The sequence below is a fragment of the Protopterus annectens genome, chromosome 3.part0 (assembly GCF_019279795.1).
Source record: "Protopterus annectens isolate FY-2018-M chromosome 3.part0, PAN1.0, whole genome shotgun sequence".
NCBI lineage: Eukaryota > Metazoa > Chordata > Ceratodontiformes > Protopteridae > Protopterus > Protopterus annectens.
In genome coordinates, this window is record NC_056731.1 from 1,797,475,975 (window position 1) to 1,797,502,286 (window position 26,312).

General features: G+C 39.8%; 1 long non-coding RNA gene across 1 annotated transcript in view; it reads left to right on the forward strand.

The window, feature by feature from the left end:
- The first annotated feature begins 1,152 nt into the window (after positions 1-1,152).
- The window catches only part of LOC122797067, a 286,685-nt gene continuing 261,525 nt past the window's right edge, over positions 1,153-26,312 (forward strand). The window contains exons 1-2 of the long non-coding RNA XR_006364029.1: positions 1,153-1,609; positions 2,022-2,143. This is a non-coding gene — a long non-coding RNA (uncharacterized LOC122797067). The remainder of the gene's footprint in view (positions 1,610-2,021; positions 2,144-26,312) is intronic.

A 26,312-nucleotide genomic window follows, 5' to 3' on the forward strand; every position in this document is an offset into this window, starting at 1 on the left:
CTTCTAACACACAAGGCTACCAGACGTATAAATGTATTTAATGTTGACATCTCTGCTATATACAAACCTGTGTCCTTCTACACACTCTGCCCCTAAATAATATTTATTTAAGCTATTGTAAATGTCTCTCATGTATATACATTAACTTACCAATAACTATTTTGCTTGTATGTCAAGACTATTGTTAAATGTGGAGCTTTTCTCACCGGGCCTGTGCTGAAAAAGGGTTTTATCCCATTTGGACTTTCCCAATAAACAAAGATAAATAAACATAAAACAAGTGTTATACGGCTGCATTCTAAGACCAATATTTAAAAACTATGCTTATTTTTGGTCCATTGTCTGCTATCAATTTTGGTTCTGTCCACATTTCTTGTCCCAAGATTTTGTGAGGTGTAATTGTATACTGCACAAAGAGATTCAATTACATGTCAATATTCTACGCGCAATACTACTAAATTGCTGCATTCATTAGTACTCTACCATATATGCATCTGTAACAATCTTAGGATGACAGCACACATCATGATTCCAGAACCACTCAACTGTCCCTGAAAAAGTCAAGAATGTCCCGGATTTTTACTCAAATTTTAGCTCGGTTCCTTGTTAACCTATCCTAAAACTAGTGATTTTTAGGAGAGAGAGCTATGACTACTTTGGACAGCTGTCACAGCACTATTTGTTGCTTTTTGTGTAATCCATTCTTTTTGTCTTCGAATACTGGTTACAATGCACGTTCAGAACTAGTTCTCCGTAAATGCCCCTTAAAGTAACTGAAAATCAGCAAGCTAATAGTACTTTTGCGTACATTCTTTAAGTGTCACATTCCACGACATGTCTGTTGCACTATGTTACCAGCACTTTTATTCACAAGCCCTTTAAATACTGACAAATACATTTTTGCAGATTAAAACGTAACAGAATGTTACGTACTTACTATCAGTTCACTTTCTAATAACAAGAGCATTACTTCGCAGCAACCTTTGCACAACAACGTATGTATCTTATTAAACATTTAACAACATGAGTCATACTTTTTCTGGAAAGCAGCTTAAAATAGTCATCGCTAACATTCTATTTGGAACTCAAACTTGAGTTTATACTAAAGCATGTGGAGAGTAGGTGCACACTACAAGAGAAACTTCCTCCAAAGTACAGCAAGCCAACAGGTACACAATTTCTTTTCACATTTCTAACAAGCCCTCCTCTCTTCATTCCGGATTACACAAACATCAAAGCAAACAGTCCTTCGTAAGCAATAAAGAACTACTGCACTATACTTCACCTTCTTTTATTTTTTACATTCTCTTATAGTAGAAATGTGGCGCGAGCCCTACGCTATAACCTCCCTCTACGAAGCTTTGGGAACATGTTTTCAGTCCTGATTGGGCAGCGAGCACTGTCACTCTTGATCAACCCTACACAGCCAATACACAGGCTGAAAGCGATGAAGACTGAAACAGGAGGTTAGGTTGTTACTGTATTTGCTGAGTGTAGAAGACTGGAGTTTGGGATTTTATAGTGTTTTTGTAACAGAAAAAAAGAAATTTGCGTGGTATTTCTTGTTCAAAGCAACACTGTCTGTAGAAGTTGGAAATACTTGTTCTAAGTAAGTAAAATGTTGTTGTTGTCCAAGTAATGATTGCACGTTTTTGTCTTCTATGTGGAATAAGGGAAAGTTGGGGGGTTCCCAAGCTGAGGATGGGCGGTCTTAGAAGAAGTCTAAGTAAAGTAGAGATGCAATACAGGGAATGGTGTGTGGTATACGTGGGTATAGAGTGCTATGACTTTTTAAAGGGATGGTGTACTGTATCTTGGGGGGGTTGTTTAGTTTGGTAATATTGCTGTTGTATGTGAAATGATCCGAACTAATCCAGATTCTGTGAAATGTGACGAGAAAAAAAATTGGTTATGCTTTTTTTAAAAAAAATTAATTTGTTTGGTGGTTTTCTTTTCCTCTGAAAATAAGCTGTTTCTTCCCTCCCCCTCACGTATTGTAAAACGATCACTTGTCATTACAGGGCCACCCCACCCCACCGTGGTATAGACTATCACTTCTGCACTTTATTGTAAACTGAAATCCGCACAGATAACGGGACAGTCAGTAATAAGCGGCTTATCTGTCAGTAGTTCTGCAGCACAGGTAACTTTTATTTTATGAAATTGCTTGACAGTATTTAGTCATTTTACATTTGCTCCCCCCCCCCCCACCCCACACACACGTGAAAAAACGGGAAGGTTGTGGATTTATATGTGTAGTGTGTGGTAAACAGACTGATGGTGAAACTAGAGCAGAAAACTCTTAATACACTCTTTTAAGCTGTATAGTTAAACTTTGCTGTGGGACCCTTTCTGGTGAAGGAACTGCAGTGTAAAGTCATTCTGAGTCGTAGTAAACCTTAGTGGGTTTGTATTACATCTGTTGCTGTTGTCCCGAGTCGTATTACAAGCTGTTGGCTTGACAACACTGCGAAGTGCTTGATTGTAGTACTATCGGGAGTTGAAATCACTGCAGAGCCGTCAGTTTGATGTAACGTGTCTCTCCCCTCCAAAAACGTGTGCCTGTTACAAACATCTGATGTAGCAGTGCGGGCTTGTGTGATGTTTTTCCTGTGCTGTAATTCAGTAAGTCTTGATTGCATTGCAGTGCTCGAGTGGCAGGGGAGGGTTTCCTGCAGATGGGTGTGGCAACTGGCAGTACCAACAGAGGAGTTGAGGCCTTGCTAGTGGTGCTGAGTTGCACTGACTGGCAGGAAAAGCATCCGCTCATCACAAGCTATTTTTGTAAAGCGGAGGTCATAGTTAATTCAGTTTTGGCAGGCATATTTTTTGCTCATTGTTATGTTATCTTGCTTTGTTCGTTTACAAACAGCACAACGAAGTTACTGGTTAGCCAAGAGCCTTTGCACATTTCATAGGCCTTGCTGCCGAGGCAGGAATTCTGTACATGCTCCATCCATTGAAACACTTGGTCCTCTAGTTTCGCATCACCAAGTACCACACAGGCAGAAGTAAACTGGAAGTTGGAGTTGTATTAAGAGCGCATTGTTTTGCATGAAATTTTGAATTTAGTCGATGGACCTCTTGGCGCATTTTGCATTGCTCGGTTTTAGGTTAAACAACTGTCTAGACTTTTGCCTCATATGTTTGGTCTGTTCCTCATAAAATTTGTGTTTCTGGATATTTGTAGCAAAAACAATGACGGGCATTTGACTTTTAGACTTCATATCCTTCAGAAATTTCTATGCATGGTAACACAAAACCTTTTATTATAGCAATTTTCCAAGTTTATAAGAACATTTTAAAATTTTGTTTCTATTTTTGGAGTTTTTTCACCCCATTATTTTTGGCTTTGTCCAGAGTGCTATGTAAACTTACTGTTTTTATTTGTTGTGCACTGCAGAGAAGCAAAGTCGTTCCAAGCTGCTTTTTAGAATTTAAAAAAAGAAAAAAAAAAAACACTTTTTGCTGTCATTTAGATGATTTAATAAAATTGAATTTCTTGGGGGGGGGGGGGGGGTAAATCCCTTTTAAATCATTTGTGGATAGCACTTCATTTGTAACAGCACCTTTGTATTAACTTTTTTCTTTCTGTGTTGTATTTTGCTTTTGAGGCCTGGGTAGTGACTAAAGGGGTCCTTGGGGGCAGCTCATGCAGCCAGTTAAACTGAAGAAAAATGCAGCCCTCCTGCTTATGATGAGGAAACTTTTTGTGTAGGATTACTGTAGTTAACGTTTTCCACTATGCAACCATTTTTTTTATTTATTTGGAAAAAATCTGTTTCGTTTTGTTCACTTAATGTGCTGGAGACATTTTGTTTGGTTTTTGATTGATTGATTTATTTATTTATTTATTTTACTCACCCTTACAAATAAAAGTTGTCATCACTGGGTGTCAGTAGGTGTTATTCTTTAATCTGAAAGTGGTGACATTTTCAGGAGTTATTGTACTTGTGCAAGAATTTAAATGTGTGCATACCCATCAAATAAAATTAACACTTTAGTAGAGAAGTGGCCACCCTTGCGTTATTTGTAAGCAGTGGGTAACACTAAAATTGCCAGTTTTCAATGTGCACAGAAGGCTGGTATTAAGTCTACAGATCATTCGGTATCGATAGTTGCAAACTGTCCTGTTTCACCAGCTATGAGGAACCCAGTCAACACCAGTACTGGGGGAGTGGGTCATGACGTTCTTTCTGCAGAGTTGCCGCCTATCCTAATTTAAGTAGAACAGACCTTGTTTGGATAGTTGCCCCTGGTGAAAAAGTATGAAAATGACAAATGTCCTGATATTTTAGGACAGTTTCCATTAAAAGTCGCTCAAGACAGTTATTTTGTATTTGAAAAATCTTAATGTACGACCCAATGTTGTTCTGCAAGAATGAGCTTTTATTTTGGCAAAATAGCCTTTGCACTGCTTGTGGATATAGTTTGTTCTGCAAAATCTTGTTTCCATAAGGTGCATCACTTTTGGAATTTGAAATAACACTAAGGCACTTTTGGAGTGTGTTATATATTCTGTACAAGTATAACTGCTTTATAATGTAACAGCTGCAAAGTTGAAATGGTAGTTGCCTTAGGTGAAGCATGAAGAAGCCCCCCCCCCCCCCCCCACACACACACAATCATAGACTTGTCTGTGGTGGTGGTGACATCAAAAATAAGGTCAGGATTGTTTGAAGCAAATAAATGGGTTAGGTGTACTGAAATGGGAGGGGTGTATTACAGCACAGTTCTCATATCACTTCCTAGCTGTGCATGGAAGTAACTATTAATCACAAAATATGTACACAATCATGCACCTAGTCTCCACACTCTCAAATATACATGACCTCTTTTTTTTTTTTTTTTTTTTTTAAGGTTTTGCTAGTTTTCACAAGAAACTCATTTGGTAACGAGCTGAAACTTGCTGTCACGGCTAAAGGCAAATACTGATTTTAATATCTGCTTTAGAAACCGACATGGGTAGAGAAGTATTGTATGTAGAGGAACCCACACATAAACGTGTAACAGTGACAGGTGGTTGATACTGATGTAGACCCAAGATGGACACACAAATATATGTAATAGTGACAGGTGGTGGATGTTGATGTAGACACAAGATGGTTTCTCCTGCACAGGTACACACACCTTAATATTACTTTGCACATTTTGCTCTGGAACGTGGTATTTGAAGTACCATGGCGATTTTTTGTAAGCTCCTGCCATCTTTGAGTATTTTGCTAGAAAATACAAAAGTCACAATTTAGGAATAAGAAAGAAGAGTCTGTCATGATTTCTCTCTCCTTAGTGCTGGTCATAAAACTGCCTGGTTGGTTATTAAACACCCCAAGACTGTTTATTAATTCTAGTAAGGTTTCTCAAAGTCATTAAGAATGTGTATACTGCAGTAACTTTGCTATAATTCAAGTACTAGTTCAGTAATCTGTATATATTATTTGCTGCAAGTCGTATTTACACCCGTAGTTTTTTTTTTTTTTTTTAAATCCGACCAGGTCGTATTGGCACTGCATCATAGGAGTTTATAGGCATCACTGAGGACAGCCGTAGTGATCATGCTGTTGAGCAAGGGTATTAAATATACAGCAGGACACGGCTAACCAAGAGGAGTGTCCAGTTGCTGTTGAGAGCAGCACTATGGAGTATGGGACATCTATTTATTTACTTACTTACTTGCTTGCATGCATACATACATACATACATTTTTTTTACTAGGAAATTCCAACCGGACACTGGTCCTTTTTCAGTGGAGGACCGGGGGAAAAAAGCTCTACAGAACAATAAATGAGCAGCAGAGTACATGAAGAACAATTGAATATATGTACAATGGCAAATAATGCAAACTGTAGCAAGCATTAGCTATACATACAATATGAAACCTAGTACTAAGCTCAAACGGCTACTGTTCTAAACTCAAACGGATATAAAGCAGATGCCCCACACAAAGGTGGAACAAGCTAGAAGGGCTAATGGGATGGAAGGGGAAGATAGAGAAGAAAGAGAGGAGTCTGAGTGGGTAGTATTTGTGGTAGTGAGAGGAAGCTAGGTGCAAGTCAGTTGGAAATGTATTTGGAGTTGAAATGAAGTGAGGTAGTTGATCTCTCAGACCTGTTATAACATGCTTAACTGACTGAGGAAGGAAGGGGGAGGGTAAAGGGTGAGCCAGATCCTGCAGAGAAAAGAATGCAATGATCAAGGCGGTGATAGGTAGGATGGCTAGGGGAGGGGAGAGGAAGGGAAGGTAAAAAGGAGGGTTACTAGTTGGGATTGGTGCATGGGCATAACCAGAAACTTAAGTGAATATTTAGTGCAGTCTTGAAGTGATTGCAAGAAGGTGGTGTGGTTATGGGGGGGGGGTATTGTTCTGTAATCTGGATATGATGCAGGATAATAGTGCTTCTCCCACTGAGTTCTTGGATTTGGTCACTAGCAGTAGATTTTTTGCTGCTGGAGCATTGTGGTCTAGTGGAGCAGTATGGCTGGAGAAGGTTTTGAAGGGCTGGGACTTTAAAAGGATAGTTTACTAACTTTTGGGTGAGAGAGAGTTGATTCAGGTGAAGAACTTGAGGGAGTTCAAGCCAGTTAGGTTCTCTAAGTGAGATATAGTGGTGGCTGCAATAAAATGCACCAGTGGAAAACTTGGCAATTTTATTGTAGCAAGCCTCGAGTTTGTTTAGGTCTGTTAAGTGTAGGAGAGGCGTAGAGTAAAGTGGGAATTGGCAGCAGAAATTCTGGCTGTCTTGGTGAGGAATTGTTTCTGTATAATGCACCTATTTTTTTGTGAACCTTTTTTATGGTAAGAGAAACGTGACTGTCAGATCTGAGATTGGTATCGACACCAAGTAATTTGGTGTGTTCTGTTGGGGAGATGACTGTATTGTCTTTGGCTAGAATATTAAAGTGGGGGATAATTGGGTTGGAAGATGAGTTTAGTCTTGCTCTGGTTGAGTAATAACTTGGGTAGCCAGCTTTCTACAGATGAAAAGGCTTCCTGTGTGATCTTGTGAAGTTAAGGTATAGTTGGGGCTGAGCAGATGAGGATGGAGTCATCTGCATACTGCATAAGAGAAGCATGCCTGGTGGCTGTGAATAGATCATTGGTGAAGAGAGACTAGTAGGGGACCAAGGATGGAGCCTTGGGGAACATAGAGTGTTACAGGAAGTCGAGGAGATAGGTTATTATGCCAGGCAAGATTGTTTGTGGCCAGTTAGCTAGCTGTAGCTGATTGGGAAAAGGATAGGTTAGTGAGAACAGACATTAGATGTTCATGTGAGACCATGTCAAAAGCCTTGGATAGATCCAGAAGTATAGCAGAGGAGAATAGGCCATTATTTTTATGATGGTGAGAACAGACATTAGATGTTCATGTGAGACCATGTCAAAAGCCTTGGATAGATCCAGAAGTATAGCAGAGGAGAATAGGCCATTATTTTTATGATGGATAGTGTTGGCAAAAGAGAGCAAGACAGTAGTAGTGCTGTGGTATGGCCTGAAGCCATGCTAGGTGCTGGAGAGGAGGTTATTAGCTAAGAGGTAGTGTAAGACTTGAATGGATGCATTTCTCAAGTATATTGGAAAATGGAGAAGATGGCTATGGGGAGGTAATTGAAAGTTCAGTGGCGGACTCACCTTTATGAAGGGGAATGATGTGGGATATTTTCCAGTGTGTGTGGACATGGCTTTCTGATAAGGACATATTAGAGACTGGATAAACTAGGGCTTCTGCTTCTATTTTTAGGTGTTTAGAGTGGAGATTGTCAGCTGCAAGTTTTGTAGGCTTAAGTTTCAAAAGAAGTTTATTTATCTTTTTTTTTTTTTTTTGTTTTGTATATATAGGAGATAGGTACTAATGAAAAAGAAAAGCCTGTGGGCAAAATATTTGATTTTAATGTGGTGCGGGTAGGTAGAGGCTTGTGGTGTTTAGTCGAGACAGAATGGTTTCGATAAAGTGTTTATTGAATGAGTAAGCAATACTGCTGGAGGAAGGGGAAGTGGTAGATGGGGGTGTGTGCTTTACTTTACCTGGGCAGAGAATGGATTTTATTGTGGATCAGAATTGCTTAGGTTTGTGATGGGAGTTTAGGGCAGACTGATAATATTGGGTTTTATCTTTTTATTTGCTTTTTGACCTCCTTGCACATCTCTAGGAATGACTGTTTAGAGGAGGTGGGTTTTAAGCACCAGTGCTCCCAGGCCTTTTCTCTGAGTTTCATTTTGTAGCCAAGGGGAGTACTGTGTTTTGACTCTGGCATTTCTTATGGGGGCATGTATGTTTAGGAAGGTGCTGTTGAAGTGGATGGCTTCTTCCTGATTGAGGTATTTTAGTGGTGTCAATCACATTTTTGAAAGGATGAGGTAAAGGAGAGAGGGTTAAAATTTACCCTATTTTGGATTTGCCTATAGATGATGGGTTTAGCACAATTTAAGTGGTGTCTCAGAAGGAATATTGGAGTGTGGTCACTGAGGCTGTTTTGTAGACAGCCAGCTGACTATGAGGGAAGGTCCTTAATGACCAATATCCAGTCAAGAGTAGTATGTTAGAGTTTATTTATCTGGGTAGGTGACTGTATTAGTTGGGAGAAACCATGAAGGTTTAGGTGGTGGACTGAATGATTTACTACAAGATAGCCAGTTGATTAAGATCACCTAGGATTATGGTTTCCTGGGGTAGGGAATTGTTAGCCCAGTTTTGGAGGTTTTCCTGGGGTGGGATGTTTTAGCCAGGTGGGAAGTAGCATCTTATGATGCTGATTTGTTTTGTTTGGGTTTAGTTTGAGGTTGGAATGTAGGATTATTTTTCCATTTTCAATGTGGGGGGCAGATGTGTTAAGGATCTGGATGTTGAGGTGGTGTTTAAACATTAGAGCCACACCACCCCCTTTCTTAGATGGTCTATCTATTCGAAAAATGTTATAACCTGTTGGGAGTTTTGATGTGAGATTTGAGCCAGGTTTCGGTCAGGATGAGAATATAAGGGGAATATAAAGCTATGTTGGCATTTAGGTAATGGGTTTATTAGTTAAACTTCTGATATTTAGACACATGAAGAGGAGGTCTGATGGCTTTCTGTTGGATGTTAGTTGTGAGCAGCAGTAAACCTATATTTTATAAATATGGTAATTAACCTGTCATATTTTAGGGATATTATTTGTTTGACTGTAACAGGTGACTGGTAGTACAGTGGGTGTATTGAGATGGATATTGTGATGGTATGACAAGTGTAATTAGGTGAGTGATGGATAGAAGTGAGAGTAAGGATGCGGTGATAGTGGAAGTGTCTATTATGGAGTCCTGGAAGGATGTAAGCTGTGCAGAAGAATGCAGGTAAGGAGTGTAAGCACATTGGGTAGAATGACTGTGTCAGGTGAGCATAGATTGGAAGTGGGTGGGGTACTGTGGGCAGCAGAGGAGATGAGTTCCTAGTTTTGTTTTGATTTGTCTGCTGGTTATTGGGTGGGGTTAGTGCCTAGAATAAATCTAGATGTAGTGGGGGTGGGTGGGGAGCAAAGTGAGTCCATGCGTAGCACGAGTGAATGGAGCGAGGTTTTAAACCCCTCCAAGGTGTGGATCACCAGGGAAGTATCTAAAGGCTTACAAGCAAGTAGAATTCAAAAGCTGAAGAGCACTTGTGTCCTGATGGGAGACTAGTAATTTTAAAGATGGCTCCATACACAGCAGAAACCCAATGTAGACTTGGTATTGGGGGGGGGGGGTAGCAAAAAGGGTGTGAACCAGGTGCAATGCAAAGAGGAAACCAGCCAAACCAGAGGGGCAAGTAGTGGAAAACTGTCGGTGAAGGCCTTGAAGGGGGTGAATAACAATATAAACTCTGTCTGTAAAGTGAAGGAGAGAAGAGACGGCAAAGTTTATCAAGGTTGGGAGTGTGTCTTCACATTGACTTGCTTATTAGTAGCCAGTTTGTGCACAGATTAGAGTAGAGAGATAAATTAGTAATGAAGGGGAATGTATAGCGATGCAAATAAACAGGTGGGGTTCAGGTGAAACAAAACTAAGGCAAACTGCACTGAAAAGGTTGCTTGAGGGTTAATTCAGGTTCTTCTATTCTCTGATTTAAGTGTATACTGTCTAGTGGACAGTTAGGATTACTGCACTAGCTGAGGGTTAATTCAGGTTCTTCTATTCTCTGTGATTTAAGTGTATACTGTCTAGTGGACAGTTAGGATTACTGCACTAGCTGGGGGGGGGGGGCACAAGGTTCAAACGGTCATTAGCACGCTGAGAACTGCTAAGTAACACTACTAATGTTGAAGCTTCACAATCCTAACACATACATGTAGAATGCCTGGGGTGGACTGACCTGCTCTACAGACTCAAAAGGTATATCCTTGTTTAGTTTTGCAGTACTGATTCCTCTGTGTACGTTTTTGGGGTTTAATAAAATGCAGATTCAGTTTGGAGTGCAGAAATGAGAGTAATTCAGCTCTACTGTACAACTTAAAATTAATTTTACTGGTGTTTTGCTTACTGACTAGCCATCTCATATGCACTGCACTCACTCCATTGCAGTATATGGAATGAGTTAAGCACGTTGCCTGTGTGTAAATTTTCTAGGGTGCTGTTGCCCGGTCCACAACAATGTTATAAAGTTCTCCACCTTGCTGTGATTTATACCCCAGAGTAAGTGGAAAGCAAATTTCCTTACTATAGTTTGGTCAGTCCCAGGATTTAAGCAGGCCTGAAAGCTTGGTGTGGGATGTGTTGGCTTTTTTAGTTGTTGGAGTGATGCCCCTGGCTTGCTGTAAATGGTGGGGTGCGTTTTTGCCCTTGGCTTGCCGTAAATGGTCGCATGTGTCTTGTTTGCAAGGCCTGCTCGTTATTCACAGCTCATCAAATGTCACACGCTCTGTTACAGTCTCGTAGCACCTAGATACTCTGAGCCTAACTCTGCCCCATTGTAGTGGCACTTTGTTTGCTTTCAGGCTGCATGAAACGCCACAGCTCAGTGTGCCACACATTTCCCTCCATGGCATAGTGTGCCACACATTTCCCTCCATGGCATACTGTGTTTACTCTGTCTAATATAATATTCTGTTGCTGATGCATATTGGACAGCCTTCACTGGCCAAGGAGTCCTTCTTTGAATTTGACTTCCAAGATTTTCTGATTTATTTTTTTCTCAATATCTTTTATGTGACTATTTTATATTGTTTTAGGAGCAATTTATATGGGAGTGATGTACAGAAGTACATTTCTGTATGGCCATACTTCTCAAGCCAATATTTCACAACAGAAAGTCTCACTGTAAGAAAATTAACAGGATGCTGTCATTACAGATGAAAACATGTAAAGATAAATTCACTCCTTTTTGGGAAGCAGTGTAGTTCTGTAACATAGTTGAAACAAGAAATATTGCCAAATGCATGTGGGACTCTGATATTACTTTGGGAAAAATGATGAGCCACTCTTTCTACTTTATCTTGTCTTCTAGTAAAGGTAATGCACTTACTGCAGAGGCAAAGCAGGCAAAAAGGCAGAATCTGATTTTTCCTTGGTGTTTCAAGCTGCATAAATCTTCCACACATGGTTTCACCAGCTATATGTAAAAGTAAGAATAATATGCCTCTGTAATAGGGTTCTACCATCTTAAGTGCATACTGTTTAAGTCTTAACTTAGTTGCTGCTATAGCTTTATTTACCTCCCTAAAAGGGGATCCTTTGGTGGGGGGGGATGCCCACAGGCTGGCTCTGGCTTAGTGTTTTGCATAGATAACTCATACTTGTTCTCCTCTGCTGTACTCGCAGAACAGTGTCTGAATGCAACCTCTTATGACTTTGGTGTTTTGCTTTCACTTTTGTTTCCCACTTTATTTTTTATGCAGTACACTAACTAACATGTTCAAAAAGAATGTCAATAAAAATTGAATTTTTAAATAATTCTTTAAACCATAGGAAACTATAATAAAATAATTTACACAAATGTCATTTATCTTAAAAGGTGTAGTCTTATTTACACTCAGATACAAACTGAAGCGAGGGAGAGGAGAAAAATTGGTAAGTGTAAGAAAAGAGGTATACAGTTTAATGTACCTTTAGTACCAGTATTGGGTTCCACCATTTGAGTTTAAAAAAAAAAAAAAAAAAATCCAAAGATTCAGAAAAAGGGCAAGGAACCTATAGAAGTAACATAAATAAAGTTACTAGTAGTAGTTAATTATTGCAGAATAAGATTAAATAGTTCATTCCAGAACTCAACAAAATTTAGGTATCTGCTGTAAGATACTTGATTGCCATTTGTCTAAACCTCTTTTATGTGACCATTGATTGATCTATCCAATTTAAAGTAATATATCGTTTGATTTAAAGTGAAAAGTGTAATCAAGATGAGTATATGCATTTTAGTCAGAACTGAGGGAGGAATGTGTAGCATAGTAAATTCCCATTTTTTTTTTGCAACTGAACTTTAAGGGAATTCCAAAGCTTGTAGACACATTTGCAGCTCCAAAATACGTTCAGATCATCAGCTTTTTTGAGATTCACAATAAGGACAAAGAGGTGAAATTGAAGGGTTACATTTATTTGAGATTGTGGGTGTAAGGTATGCATTATTAAGTATCAAGGTGCGTATACAAGAGTTTTTTTGAAGGGGATTAACTTGGATGTCAATTGCAGGTAGTGATTGGGTTCACCCAAATGAGTAATTTGAGAGTAACATGCTCTGGTATTTAATCAATGCGGATTAGATTGTATGTTTGAAATCCATTTTCTTCTTTATCAACATTAATTTCCAAAGGGACTTGCAGATCTTTATACCATTCTCCAAGTTACTATTGTGTATATAATTGGAGTGCATTTCTTTAATCATAGTATTGTGAAGATAGGTGAAGGCTGCCAGCCTAGCTAGATAGAATTTTGTAGATACAAAGTGACAGAATTAAGCCACAGTCTTGTTCTCTTAAATGTGAAAAGACTGTATTGGATGTTGAACTGAAAAGAAAATGTAACAGTGCCCTCTGCTGTAAGAAGACTAAGTCAAGCATAGTGAAATTCTTTGATCTAAAAATGGGATCGGAGATGTCTAGAGAGAGGCGTTCTGCCTCTTGTTTTGAGGCCAGAGTTAATGGCTAGAATTTACATGTATAATTTATTTTATTGCTCTGGCTTCCTGACCAGCTGCAAGATCAGAAGGGCAACTAATGTCTGAGTTTGTTAGCCTGGGAACCAGAAAGAAATGATGTAAGCTGAAATTAATCAGTTGTACTGTGTTATCAATTTAAGGACCGGGACACTCGGAGCTTGAAGCATTTGTCTTGAGAACATCCAACTCACCAATATCTACCTGTGTTCTGTATGCAAGTAGGATCTTAGACTTCATTGTTTCTCAGAAGTAGCTACTTTTCTGTACTGATGTCAGAACTATTCTACTGTATTATTTTAAGCATTTTCTTGTGTCTGAACTCTTGAATATCTCTGTGTAGTAAGAGGTATTGTCTTGTGTATTTATTATTAAATATTTGTTAACCTTTCAACTGTGGCTGTTTTTGTGTAGAGATAGTGTGTGTGAGATTGATTGATATATATAAATATGATACTGTATTAAGCCTTGACTGTTCAGTTGCACTTACCATTTGGATAATAATATTGCACAGTATAATTGGACACCCTTTCATAAGGGCCTTTTTAGTAGCTGATAGTGGGTGGTGGCAAGTGGTACTACCGTATAGTCTGGGTAAAAGGGGCACAGCTGGAAAACTTGTGCCAGGCTTCCCCAGGAGTGTCTGTGTATTTGTATGTAACTCTTATCTTAGTCTGTGAGCTTCTTGGGCAGGAACACGAAGTACTGGTTGGCCTGAGAGGGTGCTGGAGGTTGTAGCTTCCCCACTAGGCTGAGATCTGGACCCTATAGTTGTGCCAGTGGGGAGCCTTTTCTAGGGGACCTGGAGAGAGAAAGCAGCCCCAGACTGACTGGGATTTCTGTGTGCTCTTAAGGGAAATTGTACTTTACTGTGTGTATTTATTATCCTTTCCCTATATGGATGCCCCTCACTGGTGGTAGTGGTGAGGATTGAGGCTCCTTGATTGCTGGGCCAGTGCACGGGTGTCACGTATTAATTGTTTGGCAGTGGTGGGATATCCACACCACATATTAATTGGTTGGTAAATACTGATTTGCTTGTGGTGTGGGTAGAGAGAATTCCAGTAGCTTGTGTACAGTGATCACTGAAGGTGCGTTTGTACTCTTACGTCAGCCACGCGATGAATGCTCAGAGTTCAGATCACAAGTGTTTTATTTCTTTTGTTAGCTTAGTCAGTCAGGGAGAGCAGGCAAGCATGTCAGCAGATGAGTACAGAAAGCTGACTAGGAGCCAGCTGGCTGAGATGTGCCAGGCTAGGGGACTGGTGCATGGAAATTTGACCAAGGCAGACATGATTGCATCTTTGCTCACAGCTGCATCATAAAACCACAACCAGGAGGGCGATCAGACTGGCAGTGGAGATGTACCACACTCAGAGGTGTACAGCTCAACCTTTCTGCAGAGGACTTAAAAATCCATCTGGAGCTAAAGAGACTTGAGTTGGAGGTCAGGCATTTGGAAATAGAAACAGCTGAGAGACTGCGGTGTCTAGAGTGAGGACAATGAAAAACTGCGATATTTGCAGGCTGAGGAGAATGAGAAACTGATATGCCTGGAAGCTGAGGAAAAGAAGAGGCAGAATGAAAGCGATGCTGGCTCTTTGCCAGAGTCATGGAGGTAATGGGGAAGGGAGTAACTGGACCCCAGAAGTACAAAATGTCAGTAAATTGCTTCCGAAGTTTACAGAGTGTGATAATGTTAGTTTCATTCATATGTTTGAGAGGGTATGTAAACAGTTATGATGCTGACCAAAGGCTCTGGGTATGGTTCCTGGGCCAGTGCACCGATGTAGCATATTAATTGTTTAGCAGTGGTGGGATATCCACACCACATATTAATTGGCTGGAAAATACTAATTGGCTTGTAGTGGTGTGGGTATAGTGAATTCCTGTAGCTTGTGTACAGTGATCACTATCACTGTACACAAGCTTGATTGCTGGGCCACTGCACGGGCATCACAAATACTAGAACTCTTGGAGTTTTGAAATGAATCTCCTCTCCGCAATGGTACAGTTGCGCAGTGGATAAAAGTCTATCACTGTATCTTTTAATAAGGGAAAGTTGTAAGTTCAACATTAATCTTAACCCAAATTTAAAATTAAAATATAATCTGTTGCAAAGTAGTAAATGCCTTAAATAGATTTCAGTGTGTTTCTGTAATCTGTTTATGTAGAATTAAACTATTTCTGGGTCCTCTTATTGAGAAAGGAAGGGCTCTGGGATTAATCTTAAATGATTTTGATACATTTTATGGTGAATTTCTAACCATGGAGGGGGACCATGAGTTACCTCTTGCATCATACTCCACAATTTTAACAAGTTTGCTCCTGCTGCTGATGTCAAAATAGAGACTAAAATCTGTAAGGTTGAGGCCCCCATCTTATTTGGGCATATTAATTTGTGATAAGAAATCCTAATTGATTTAGGTGACCAGATACATTTTGCCAGAGTAGATTGTATCTTTTTAAAGAATGTATTATTATTGCCTGAGGAGCAGTAAAAAAATGTGTAATAACCTTGACAAAATGTTCATTTTTAACAATAGCAACTTTGACATGAAGGGTAATTTTAAGCTTGTCCCGTTTATCACAGTCGTATTTTATGTTACTGCCATACTTGAAGAATGTTATTTTGATAGAAATCCTTAGTGTCTTGATAGAATGTTGTTGTGTCTTTCGGCTTTTTCCCGGTTAGGGGTTGCCACAGCGGAACTCCAGTCCACTAATGATTGGCAGATTTTTACGTGCAGAGTTGCAGGTCCGGATGCACAACCTTCAATGAAGGTACGCCCATTCACGCACGTCTCCACACAGAAGACGCTGTAGCTGAGAATCTAACAGGACAATGTCTTACTGTGAGGCGACAACGCTACCTCAGCCCCACCACCGCAGTTAGTGTCTTGATAGAATGAAACCCCTAAATATTTTATAGATTGTTTTATTTTAGTTTCAGTTGAGTGGGGGTATAAAGAGGAGTTTTGAGGCGTTTAGTGGGAAAATGTATTTGTCAGGGTTAATTTTATAACTGGAAATGTATTAGAAACTTTCTGTTGACTTCAGTAGTTTCGGTATGTCAGGACTTGGTAGAATATCAATTCAGATCATCTGCAAATGCTGATAAATTTTAGTACGTAAGATTGATGGGGGATGATGGAAAGTATTTTGCTTAAGTAGAAGTAAGGGTTCTATGTATAGATTGAGAAAGTAAGGGGATAACTGACACCCTTGTCTAGTTCCATTTTTAATGGCAATTTTTTTTGAGGTACATCTATTTATATATAAGGTGGTATAAGCTTTATTGTATATTAACTTGATAAATTGGATGAAGCATGAAGGAAATGCGAAGTAAGGTAGCCTTGAGAGAATCGGTGTTTAAAAAAATCTACCACTAATGCAAAGATTGGATAATGGTATTGATGGGAATAGGTCATTAGTGTTTCTAAGGTGAGAGTATTGTCGCACCTTTGTCTAACCAAAATGAAGCCTGGGTCTGGTGAGGTAATGTCTGATATTAACATTTTTAGTCGAATAGCCATTGTAATTGTAAGTATTTTAGCGTCTACGGTAACTAGGAAATAGACCTATAACTCTTGTTATCTTTGGGGTCGGTGTTTTCTTTGAGGATAGTTTGCGTTGAATTAAAATGGGTGTCTGTAGTTTTGTTATTTATAATGTAGTTTAAAGGAGTAGTAGCACTCTAGAGATCCTTGGACAAAAGGCTTTATAAAATTTTGCCGTAAAACTGCCGGGTCCTGGAACCTTGTTGGATTTTGTTAATTACCTTGACAATGTCTTGCTGAGAAATGGGAAGTGTTTTTTGTTCTAACCTTGGGAATTTTTAGCTTTTGTAGGTTATGAGCTTTCTGAAGTTCTGATACACAGGAATATTGATTTCCATATTTTCAAAGAGGTTAAGAATCTTTTCATTTGAGGTGTAAGACCTATTGTGGGTTATTTCAGAGATGGTAGGCTAGTATTTTTTTTAGGTTAATTAGGCAAGCCAGGAATCTAGACGGGATTTGTTTCTTCTGCATAGTTAACTAATATCTTCTCATCAAATGCTAATTAATTCACGTTGAGCATGTATAGTTACTTCTGAAGGTTGAATAACTGATTTATTTGTTTCTTTTACTTAAGCTTTCTTTCTCTAAGATTTTTGTAGAGATACTCTGTTAATTAGTAGACCTCCTCTTATTGCTTTTTTAGTAGCTCATTCAGTATCAAAGGGAACATGAGACGATGGTGCTTTTATCATTAGTTAGTCTAGTATTGGCTTTATTTCTTTCTCTGTCATTCTTTAACAGTAGGTTAGGTTTCAGGGTCCAGTTGTACCCCCTATGTTTCATATCCTGTTTGTAGGACCAATTTATCTGGCGTGTAATTTGAGTGGTCAGAAGAAAATCTAGTATCAATATGGCATTTTAAAATTCAAATCTAAAAAGTCTGAAATTAATCTGCCGTACATCACGTTTTGTGGCATTGAGAAGTAAATTTATCCTTCACTAAATTGTGATTTTTTGGTAACTGTAAGGGTCAAATGGTACAAAATATTTTTTTAAATTCTGATAGAGTAGTTGTTGCTTGAGAATTGTAAGGTTTACTTGAATTCGATCTGTTAGTGGATCTTGGTATGTATTCCAGCCCCCCCCCCAGGATTTAGTAATGATTCAGAAATAGGGTAGTATTTTATATAGAGACATGAAAAAGTCTTGTTTATTACAAAGTGCATAAATATTTAGAATTAAAATGGGTTTTAGCAGTATGGGGACTTTTGCAAACCAGAGCACCACCCACTGTCTTGAGTCCTAAAGTAAAATATTGTCTTGTTAAAATAGTCAAGAACTCTTTCCAACCCCAGCCCTATTTGTTTCTTTACCCAAAGCAATTATCATCTTAATCCATCGTTTCCGTATAGATTGTGACAGTTGTTCTTTTATCATGTGTGATTTTTGTATTAAAATTTTATATTGGCTTTAGACTTCTAGACAAGGTGAAAAAAGTTTCCTTTTCTTAGCTTTGGATCCCCTTCACATTCCAAGAATCAGATGGTACATTGAAGCAAGTAAAGTAAGACTACTTTAGATTGATTTAGATAAATGGCACAGATCTATCTCTTGCCCCGACCTCATGCCTAAATACAAACCCATCAGGGCCAAAAGAGAGGGGAAAGATAAGTATTAACATAAAATAAAGGCAACATTTAAGAAAACCCACAAGGCATAACAATTTGTCTTTCCCCTTGCTAAAGACAGAAGTTACACAGAAAAAGCCTACCAAAACTAGCCTGATGCAGACAACCAATTTACCCAGCTCTTCAAAATATTTAACATCTCTATCAGAAACCGCCAAGCTCGTAGTGTACATGACTATCAAATATCTCAAGGATATGAGAGACTCTACTCAAATATTGCATATTAATACCTGTACAACAATTTAGGGAACTTTAAAACTTGAGCCACTCATTGAGCCACTCATTAACTAATGTTGTTTTATTGTATCTTCAAATCTCTATTTCTATGGTGAAATAGTACCTTTAATAAGCTTAAACTTCGGGAAATAGGAGCAGATAATTTGTTTTATCATTCAGTAGTACTATCTGCGATTAACATATGACTGGGTATATACCATTCTCTTCATAGCATAAACCAGCATAATTTTGGTACTGACTCTAGATAATTCCTACTTTACAGGTCATTTGTTAAATCTAAACACTGTACTGTCTGCCCCTGTAAAACATAAGATTAAGATTGAACCCCAAACTTTTAACATTGTAATTACAGCCCTAATATGGCTCCTCCAACGAGCCAAATTCCCAGCATAGATACATAAATATCTTGTACTTGTCCTTATGACTTGAGTCGTGTATAAAAATGGTCTGAGAATGACCAGATCACTTACATAGATAACAAAAACATTCATGCATAATTGCATGAGATCGATGGCAATCAATATTTTGATCCAAATCTGTCATTCTTAACCATTCCCTTTATTTACACCATATATGATAGAGTAGCTTGTAATCGGCTCTTTCGCTTCTTTCCATGATGCTTGGTTCAAGAGAAAGTGTCCTGTTTTACAAACAGTATAGTCTGTGCTTTACAACATGGGTTTTATTACTGCAAATGTGAATGCTAGAAATAACTAATACTGCATAGATTACTTTAACTGTCTAGCAGTTATGTATGGAAGTGTAAGACAGCACCATTCTACTGCAGTTAAAATTTAGTGGATGTAAAATATCTACATTTCACATACTAATTACTGGATATTTATGCCTTTGTTATGAAAGGCACTTATGAAATCATTATACCTTTGGAGTGCTTTTCACCATAACATTCCAGCTGCCTTCCTGAATCTCTAGAGTAATGCATTGCAAAGAACAGTTGTAGTATTTACATGAGAGCAATTAGTATTTGGTTAATTGTCTATTGGATCTGAATGAGCAAGCCCATGATATTATTTCTACTTGAATGGGCTTCTAAGTCTGCAATTTTTGCTTTGATCTCCTGAATTAGTTTCAGGTTATTTTCCAGTTGGTGGTGTAGCTTTTCAATTTTTATTTCGTTGTCTGCAATCTTATTTACTGAATTTTTTTTTCCCCATCCTTGATATTGTCTGATTAAAGGACTCGCCAAACGTTTGGAATTGCATGGTGCTATCCTTAATTGCTTGGTGTATTGGTTGAAGGGCAGTTTTTCAGATCTTCCACATTCACTGGTTCGTCCAATTTTGATTTCCCAGTAGGTTTTGATGGATACTGCTGTTTCCCAGTCCTTGGTCTTTTGGAAGTAATGTCTTTCTCTGGAGAAGCAGGTACTAAAAATTTCATTTTAGTGGTTATGGTCTCCTTGTTTAGTTCTTCATTGGACATTTTAAAGTTTTCCTTCTGTCTCAGTATGCTGGTAAAGGCCTTTGTACCTTGTGGAAATTGAGTAACAGCAGATTAAGTTCAATCTACAAAATCTGATCACTTGTAACCAAAGAAGGTAAACTTAAGGCCCAGTATTGGTTGGTTTTCCTTGATAAAGTATGGGAGAGCTAGAAGTTGCAGTGTCTATAGGTTAGTAGCCATCTTATTCTCCCTCTCTTTCACTTTTATTTTTTCAGTCTTATGTCATGTTACCTGTGGAAACGGGCACCCGACATAAGCTAAACCAGTTGTGAAGTGACTGCTGGCTGCTTTACCTAACAGCCTAAACGGCTCCCAGGGAAGAGTTTTGTCTGCACTTTCTGAAATTACAGGAGGATGACACAAAATCACCTTCTTCTCTATAGGGGTCTAATCTTAAATCCTTGGTCGTTTTTTAAAAACGAGTCCAGCTTTTGTTTTTTGGTTGGGGGGGGTAGATAAATGGAACTCCACACAGGTAAGTTCTGTGAAAAGGTAAAGTGCAAAAATTAATGCATTTATAATCTTGAAGTTTGTTTGTCTTTCGGTTTTTCCCGGTTAGGGGTCGCCACAGCGGAACTCCGGTCCACTAATGATTGGTGGTTGATTTTTATGTGCCAAGTTACCAGCCCTGATGCACAACCTTCAACAAAGGTACGCCCATTCACGCATGTCTCCATGCAGAAGACGCTCTAGCTGAGAATCGAACCTGACAGCGTCTTACTGTGAGGCGACAATGCTACCACAGCACCACCACCGCGGGTCCATTTATAATCTTGAAGTAAAGTGAACAAAATCAAAGTCTGGTGCCATAAATCGCCACTGTATTTAAAGTCCTTCAGGTCACAGAGACGGTTTGGTATAATCATGTAAATTGCTCTGCTCATGTTTTTGACACGGCACAATACATAAGCACCAACTGCCCTCATTTCATTTGCAGGATTCTCTTCTGTCGAAATCCCACTTCGTAAGTGGGATAAAAGACTAGCAGTATCCAGCCTCCGTGAAGAGATCAAATCATTTCCAGAAGTAATTTCAATTCTGAACCAAGGGTAGCGCTACTCTCTTCTGCCGAATTTAGTGTAGGACTAAGAAGTAACTGTGGTGGTGGTGCTGCGGTAGCGTTGTCTCCTCACAGTAAGATGTTTTCCTGTTAGATTATCAGCCAGAGCGTCTTCTGTGTGGAGACATGCGTGAATGGGCGTACCTTCGTTGAAGGTTGCGTGTCAGGGCCGGCAACCCGGCACGTAAAAATCTACTGCCAATCATTAGCGGACCAGAGTTCTGCTGTGGTGACCCTTAACTGGGAAAAGCCGAAAGACACAACTATTCCAATAGAAGTCTTTGCCAAGGAAAAATTTTACATCGCTTTCCCATTTCTGCATCTACTGATGGGTCTCATTTAGCAGACATTGGCATCAAAGTAATTAATTTATGGAACCTGTTCTGACAGACGAGTCACTCTACAAAAAATATCCTGCTAGATCTATATGTACTACCAGGGAGACTGTTACATTAGAAAAATATGAATTGTCACAAGTTATAGGTACTGTTGAATATTTTGGGGATAAAAGGAATTAAGATGTAGTAAAATAACTTAAGGTATCTAATGATGTGACTATTGCTCTCCTGATTCAGAAGGACCTCCTTTATGGGCAGCTAGTTTGTTACAAAATCAAATTGTTTCTAGTGGTAGAAGTTACCAGTTGAAGTAAAAGAGAATAATGGCACAACAATCATTCCCGATACTGGAATGCACAGGAAAACAATTACATTCAGTGGATTTCTTTAATCTAATGTATTATAAACTTTACTATTTCTAAGTTGATAGTAAAGTAGGCAATTAGCTGTTGAAAGGAAGCTTTGATTTATTTATTTTTTTTTTTTTTTATTTTAGCCATTGATGTATTAAGGCTCGATTTTATAGCTTAATATTTGTCGTATTTGAATACTCTCTTTTTATTATTTCTGTTATCAAAATAAATAAAATGTGTTTTGAAAAAAAAAGAAACCTGTTCAGGCAGGTTTAATCTGTGATTTGTTGGCATCCCTGAACCATTGGATAACACTAACTTTCCTCAAGAGATGGCTTGGGATTTTTTGAAAGTTTAGATAATGTAAATAAAGACGACATGCTGAATAATGCTGGAGGGATAGATTCCTGTCCCAGAGACTTCCCATACTCTGGAATAAGCTACCTATCTATATCAAACAAAGCTCCTCATTAGCACTCTTCAAGAAAACTTTTGATGACTGGATAGGAAATTCACCCCGGGGATCACCTCTTGTGGTCCTGCTCGACAGGGGCACAGGAAAATAATTTTCTTGGGTGGCGAAAGCCAGGGTACCTTTTTGGCTAGGCTTTCATAGGCCCTAGGGTCGATAGCTTAGTACTTGCCTAAGAACCTAATGATGCTGTTACATGATTAACTTGCACTGGTTAGCTCCACCAAAATCCAGGAGAAATACAGTTAATATTACTGGACTAAAAATGTCTGAAAGAAAAAAAAAAAAAAGCTTTGGCAGCTACGTCAAGATTCATTAACTTTCAATCAGCTCCACTAAATGTTGTCCAAGAACTGTCACCAGAATGAGAAATTTAATTATATTTGGCATGTTTTGTGGCAGGGGAGAAAGCACAATTCATATTTCCTGCTACAGTTCAGATTTAATTTACAGGGAGATAACTTTGGAATTTAATTCATTATCTGTGTGTCTGTTCTTTCTCCCCCAAGTGTGTGCTGAAAGTGAGCTTTGCTCAGTTGAAATGACAGGTTATTTTAAATAAATTTGTTAACCAGGACATTACTTATTTTATATGAAATAATATTTTGCTGTCTGATTTTGCAGCAAGACCAATTTGACTCAAGGGTAACATTCTAGTGAACCAATCTAGTTGTACTGATTTATTTTAACCAGTTTCTTATATGGAGGAATTTGTGTCAGCATTCAACCCAAGTGATTTGTCTTCATCTTCTCAGTCCATGTCTTGTATTCACATATTTACTAGTACTGTGTTTGTTTGTCTTTTTGGCTTTTCCCGGTTCGGGGTCCCCATAGTGGAACTCCGGTCCGCTAATGATTGTCAGTCGATTTTTATGGTGCCGAGTTGCCAGCCCAACCTTCAGCGAAGGCACGCCAATTCACGCATGTCTTTCGGAGGCCATTCGACCACGGGGAGGACCTGCAGACTCCACACAAGGCACCCCAGCCGAGAATCTAACAGGAGAACCTCTTGCTGTGAGGTAACAACTCTACCGCTGTATCACCGCGGATAACTGAAATATCTCCAAAGCAGATATCCAAGCAACAGCCATCCCTCAACAATACCCAACGAATCACATATCTCGCAAAGTCCGTGTGCCTCACAGTCACAGCCCTTAAGGCTAAACAACACACCAAATACACTCGTTATGGGACTCTATTGTCCAGCATACTGACGTCCCGCTCACCAGACTGAACAAGGAGAAGGTCACTGTAAGCTGCCTGTCGGGTGCCAGGATCTGCCACACAACATAAGCAATCAAGTCACTGTAAAGCGAGTACAAATATGACTCCGTCATTGTCCATGCTGGTGTGAATGATCTGAGACGTACCTCCCTGGACTACATGAAAAGAGACATAGAGGAGCTCTCTGATCATGTAGCCCAGGCTGGTATGACCCTGACCTTGAGTAGCATCTTGCCCTCACCAAGATTGATGCCACAGTATAAAGACAAAATGATCAGTTTAAACAATTGACTAAAGTATTGGTGTCATTCAAAGGGGATCCAGTGTCTTGTCAGCCTGGGATGACATGCTCGACAAGCCACGTTGCTTCGCTAAGGACGGCTTGCACCCGTCACCCTTAGTCTTTCATATACTGGCCAAGGCTCTTGCTACCCCCATAGTGCCTTTTTTAGGTAAGGCTCAAAGGACAAACCCACCTCCATAGACAACCCAAGGATAAAAAAAACTAAAGGTAATGCTACTCAATGCCAGAAGTCTAAACCTCAAGATGCACACAGTCGAGGCTCTCCTCAGTATGGAGAAAATCGATGTCTGTGCAGTAACAGAAACCTGGTTCAAGGCTCCTGAGAGCACCCCAGCACTACCAAGTTATAACTCGTACCATGCTTTTCGGCCCAAAAACTCGGACCGAAGCACAAAACAAAACTATCCAAACATTGACTGGGAAAACTACTCCAGCCCAAACACCCTCGCCCAATGGTTCCTTGAATTTATAAACTCTAATGTGATGGAACAACTGGTCACCACTCCCACAAGAGGGAGCAACATATTGGACCTGGTCATCACCAACATGGGGACTCTGTTCCACACCACAGGTAAACCCCTCATTGGTAAGATCCGACCATAATTGGACCATATCCCGTACCCACCCCCAGCCAAGGAAATCACTGTAAAGAATTTCTCAAAAGCTAACTTCACACTTCTCAAGACTGAGGTGGAATCCTTCAAAGCTCCTGGGCCAGAGGATAATACAGCCCAATCTGCAGAATCCTTTACAATTGCATTCTATGAGCACCTGCAGGAATGCATGGATCGTGCTATCCCAAATAAAACCAAGACTCACTCCTCCAAAAACAGGAGACTTGTCTGGTGGACCCTGGCCATAAATAAGCTATACAACGGAAGGAGGAAGCTACTACATGACGGAGCAAAATCCCAAAAAGGGAAGGCATCTCTGATCAGTATTGGCAAACTGCGACCCCTCATAAAATCATCAAAGGCCAGTTTCGAAAGAAAAATTGCCCTAGACACTAAAGATAATCACAAGGCCTTCTTTAGTTATGTCAGGAATATGGGTGGAAACTCCCAGATATGCTCTGAATTGTTGCATAACAGTACAAAATATACCGAACCTACAGACATAACCAACATCCTGGCAGACAGATTCAGTGCTAACTCCCCCCCCCCCCCTTCCCCCTCAAAGGAGCAAATGCCTATCCCAACTGAATGTAACCTCCCTGACCTCACAGGTGAAAACTAACCTCTCCAAAGCAAAAAACACAGCATCTATGGGACCGGACGGTGTCCCAGGCTGTGTCTTACACAAGCTCCAAGAAGAACTGAACCCTCACATTGTCACTGTTCAAACTTAGCATTACTACAGGATATGTACCCAAAGAATGGCGTACAGCTACAGTGGTCCCACTCTACAAAGGTGGCGCCACAACAGACCCCGGGAACTATCGCCCCATAAGCCTGACTAGTCTGTAAAACTATGGAGCGTATTATCATGGAACTCGTAAACAAAGACATTGGGAGCCTCCAGATACTGGACCCTACAAAATTCTGCTTTAAGGGCAGATCTTGCCTCTTAAACATAGTTTATTTCTTTGAAACAGTTACCAAAGCCATAGACGAGGGCAAGGTAGTCCACACAGCCTACCTGGACCTTGCAAAAGCCTTCGACACAGTACCCCACTCGGGCATCATAAATAAGCTTACCAGCTTAAATAGCAACCCCTATATCACAAGATGGGTTGCAAACTGGCTCAGGGATAGAACCCACATGGTCAGAATCGCAGGTGCCACATCCGAATCCAAACCAGTTACAAGTGGTGTCCCACAAGGCTCAGTTCTAGGACCTCTCTTATTCAGTATATACTTTTCTGAGGTTCAGGCTAACACAGGGGGGCTATGGCTGACCAAGTTCGCAGATGACTGCAAACTGGGAGCCATAATCGACTCTCCAGCTGACACAAGCATCCTCCAAAAGGGTCTCACGGAGACGGATGCTTGGTGCCAGAACTATGGCCTCAGGCTAAATGCTAAAAAGTGCATAGTCATCCCCTTGGCGAAAAACTAGTGCCCGCAAATTACCACACAGGTGGTAATCCATTAAGTACGGAAGAAGTAGATTTGGGGACCAAAGTAGATAGTAATCTCTCTCTTGATAATCACATTGCCAAAGTGGTTAGACCTTCTATATAGCCCACCTTATCACGAAAGGGCTCGCATCTAGATCGAGAGGTCATTGTGCCCCTTTACTTGTCACTCATCAGGCCCATAATTGAATAAAATGCCCCTTTTGGGATCTACCTTACCCGACTCCTGCAGCAACTGGAGAGACCCCAAAAGTACCTCACCAAGAGGATTATGGGCTACAAACGGATGTCCTATGCAGCTCGACTAAAGAAACTGCAGCTCTACTCAGTTGCTTACCGTCTACTCTGAGGCAGTCTATGCCTGATGTACAAAGCCATGTCTAACCCAGAATTAATGGACATGCTCCACCTCAAAAAATCCAAATCCCTTAGAGCTACACACTCCAGGAACTTAAACCTCAGCACAAAAATACATAGGATGTGCTGGAGGGACAGATT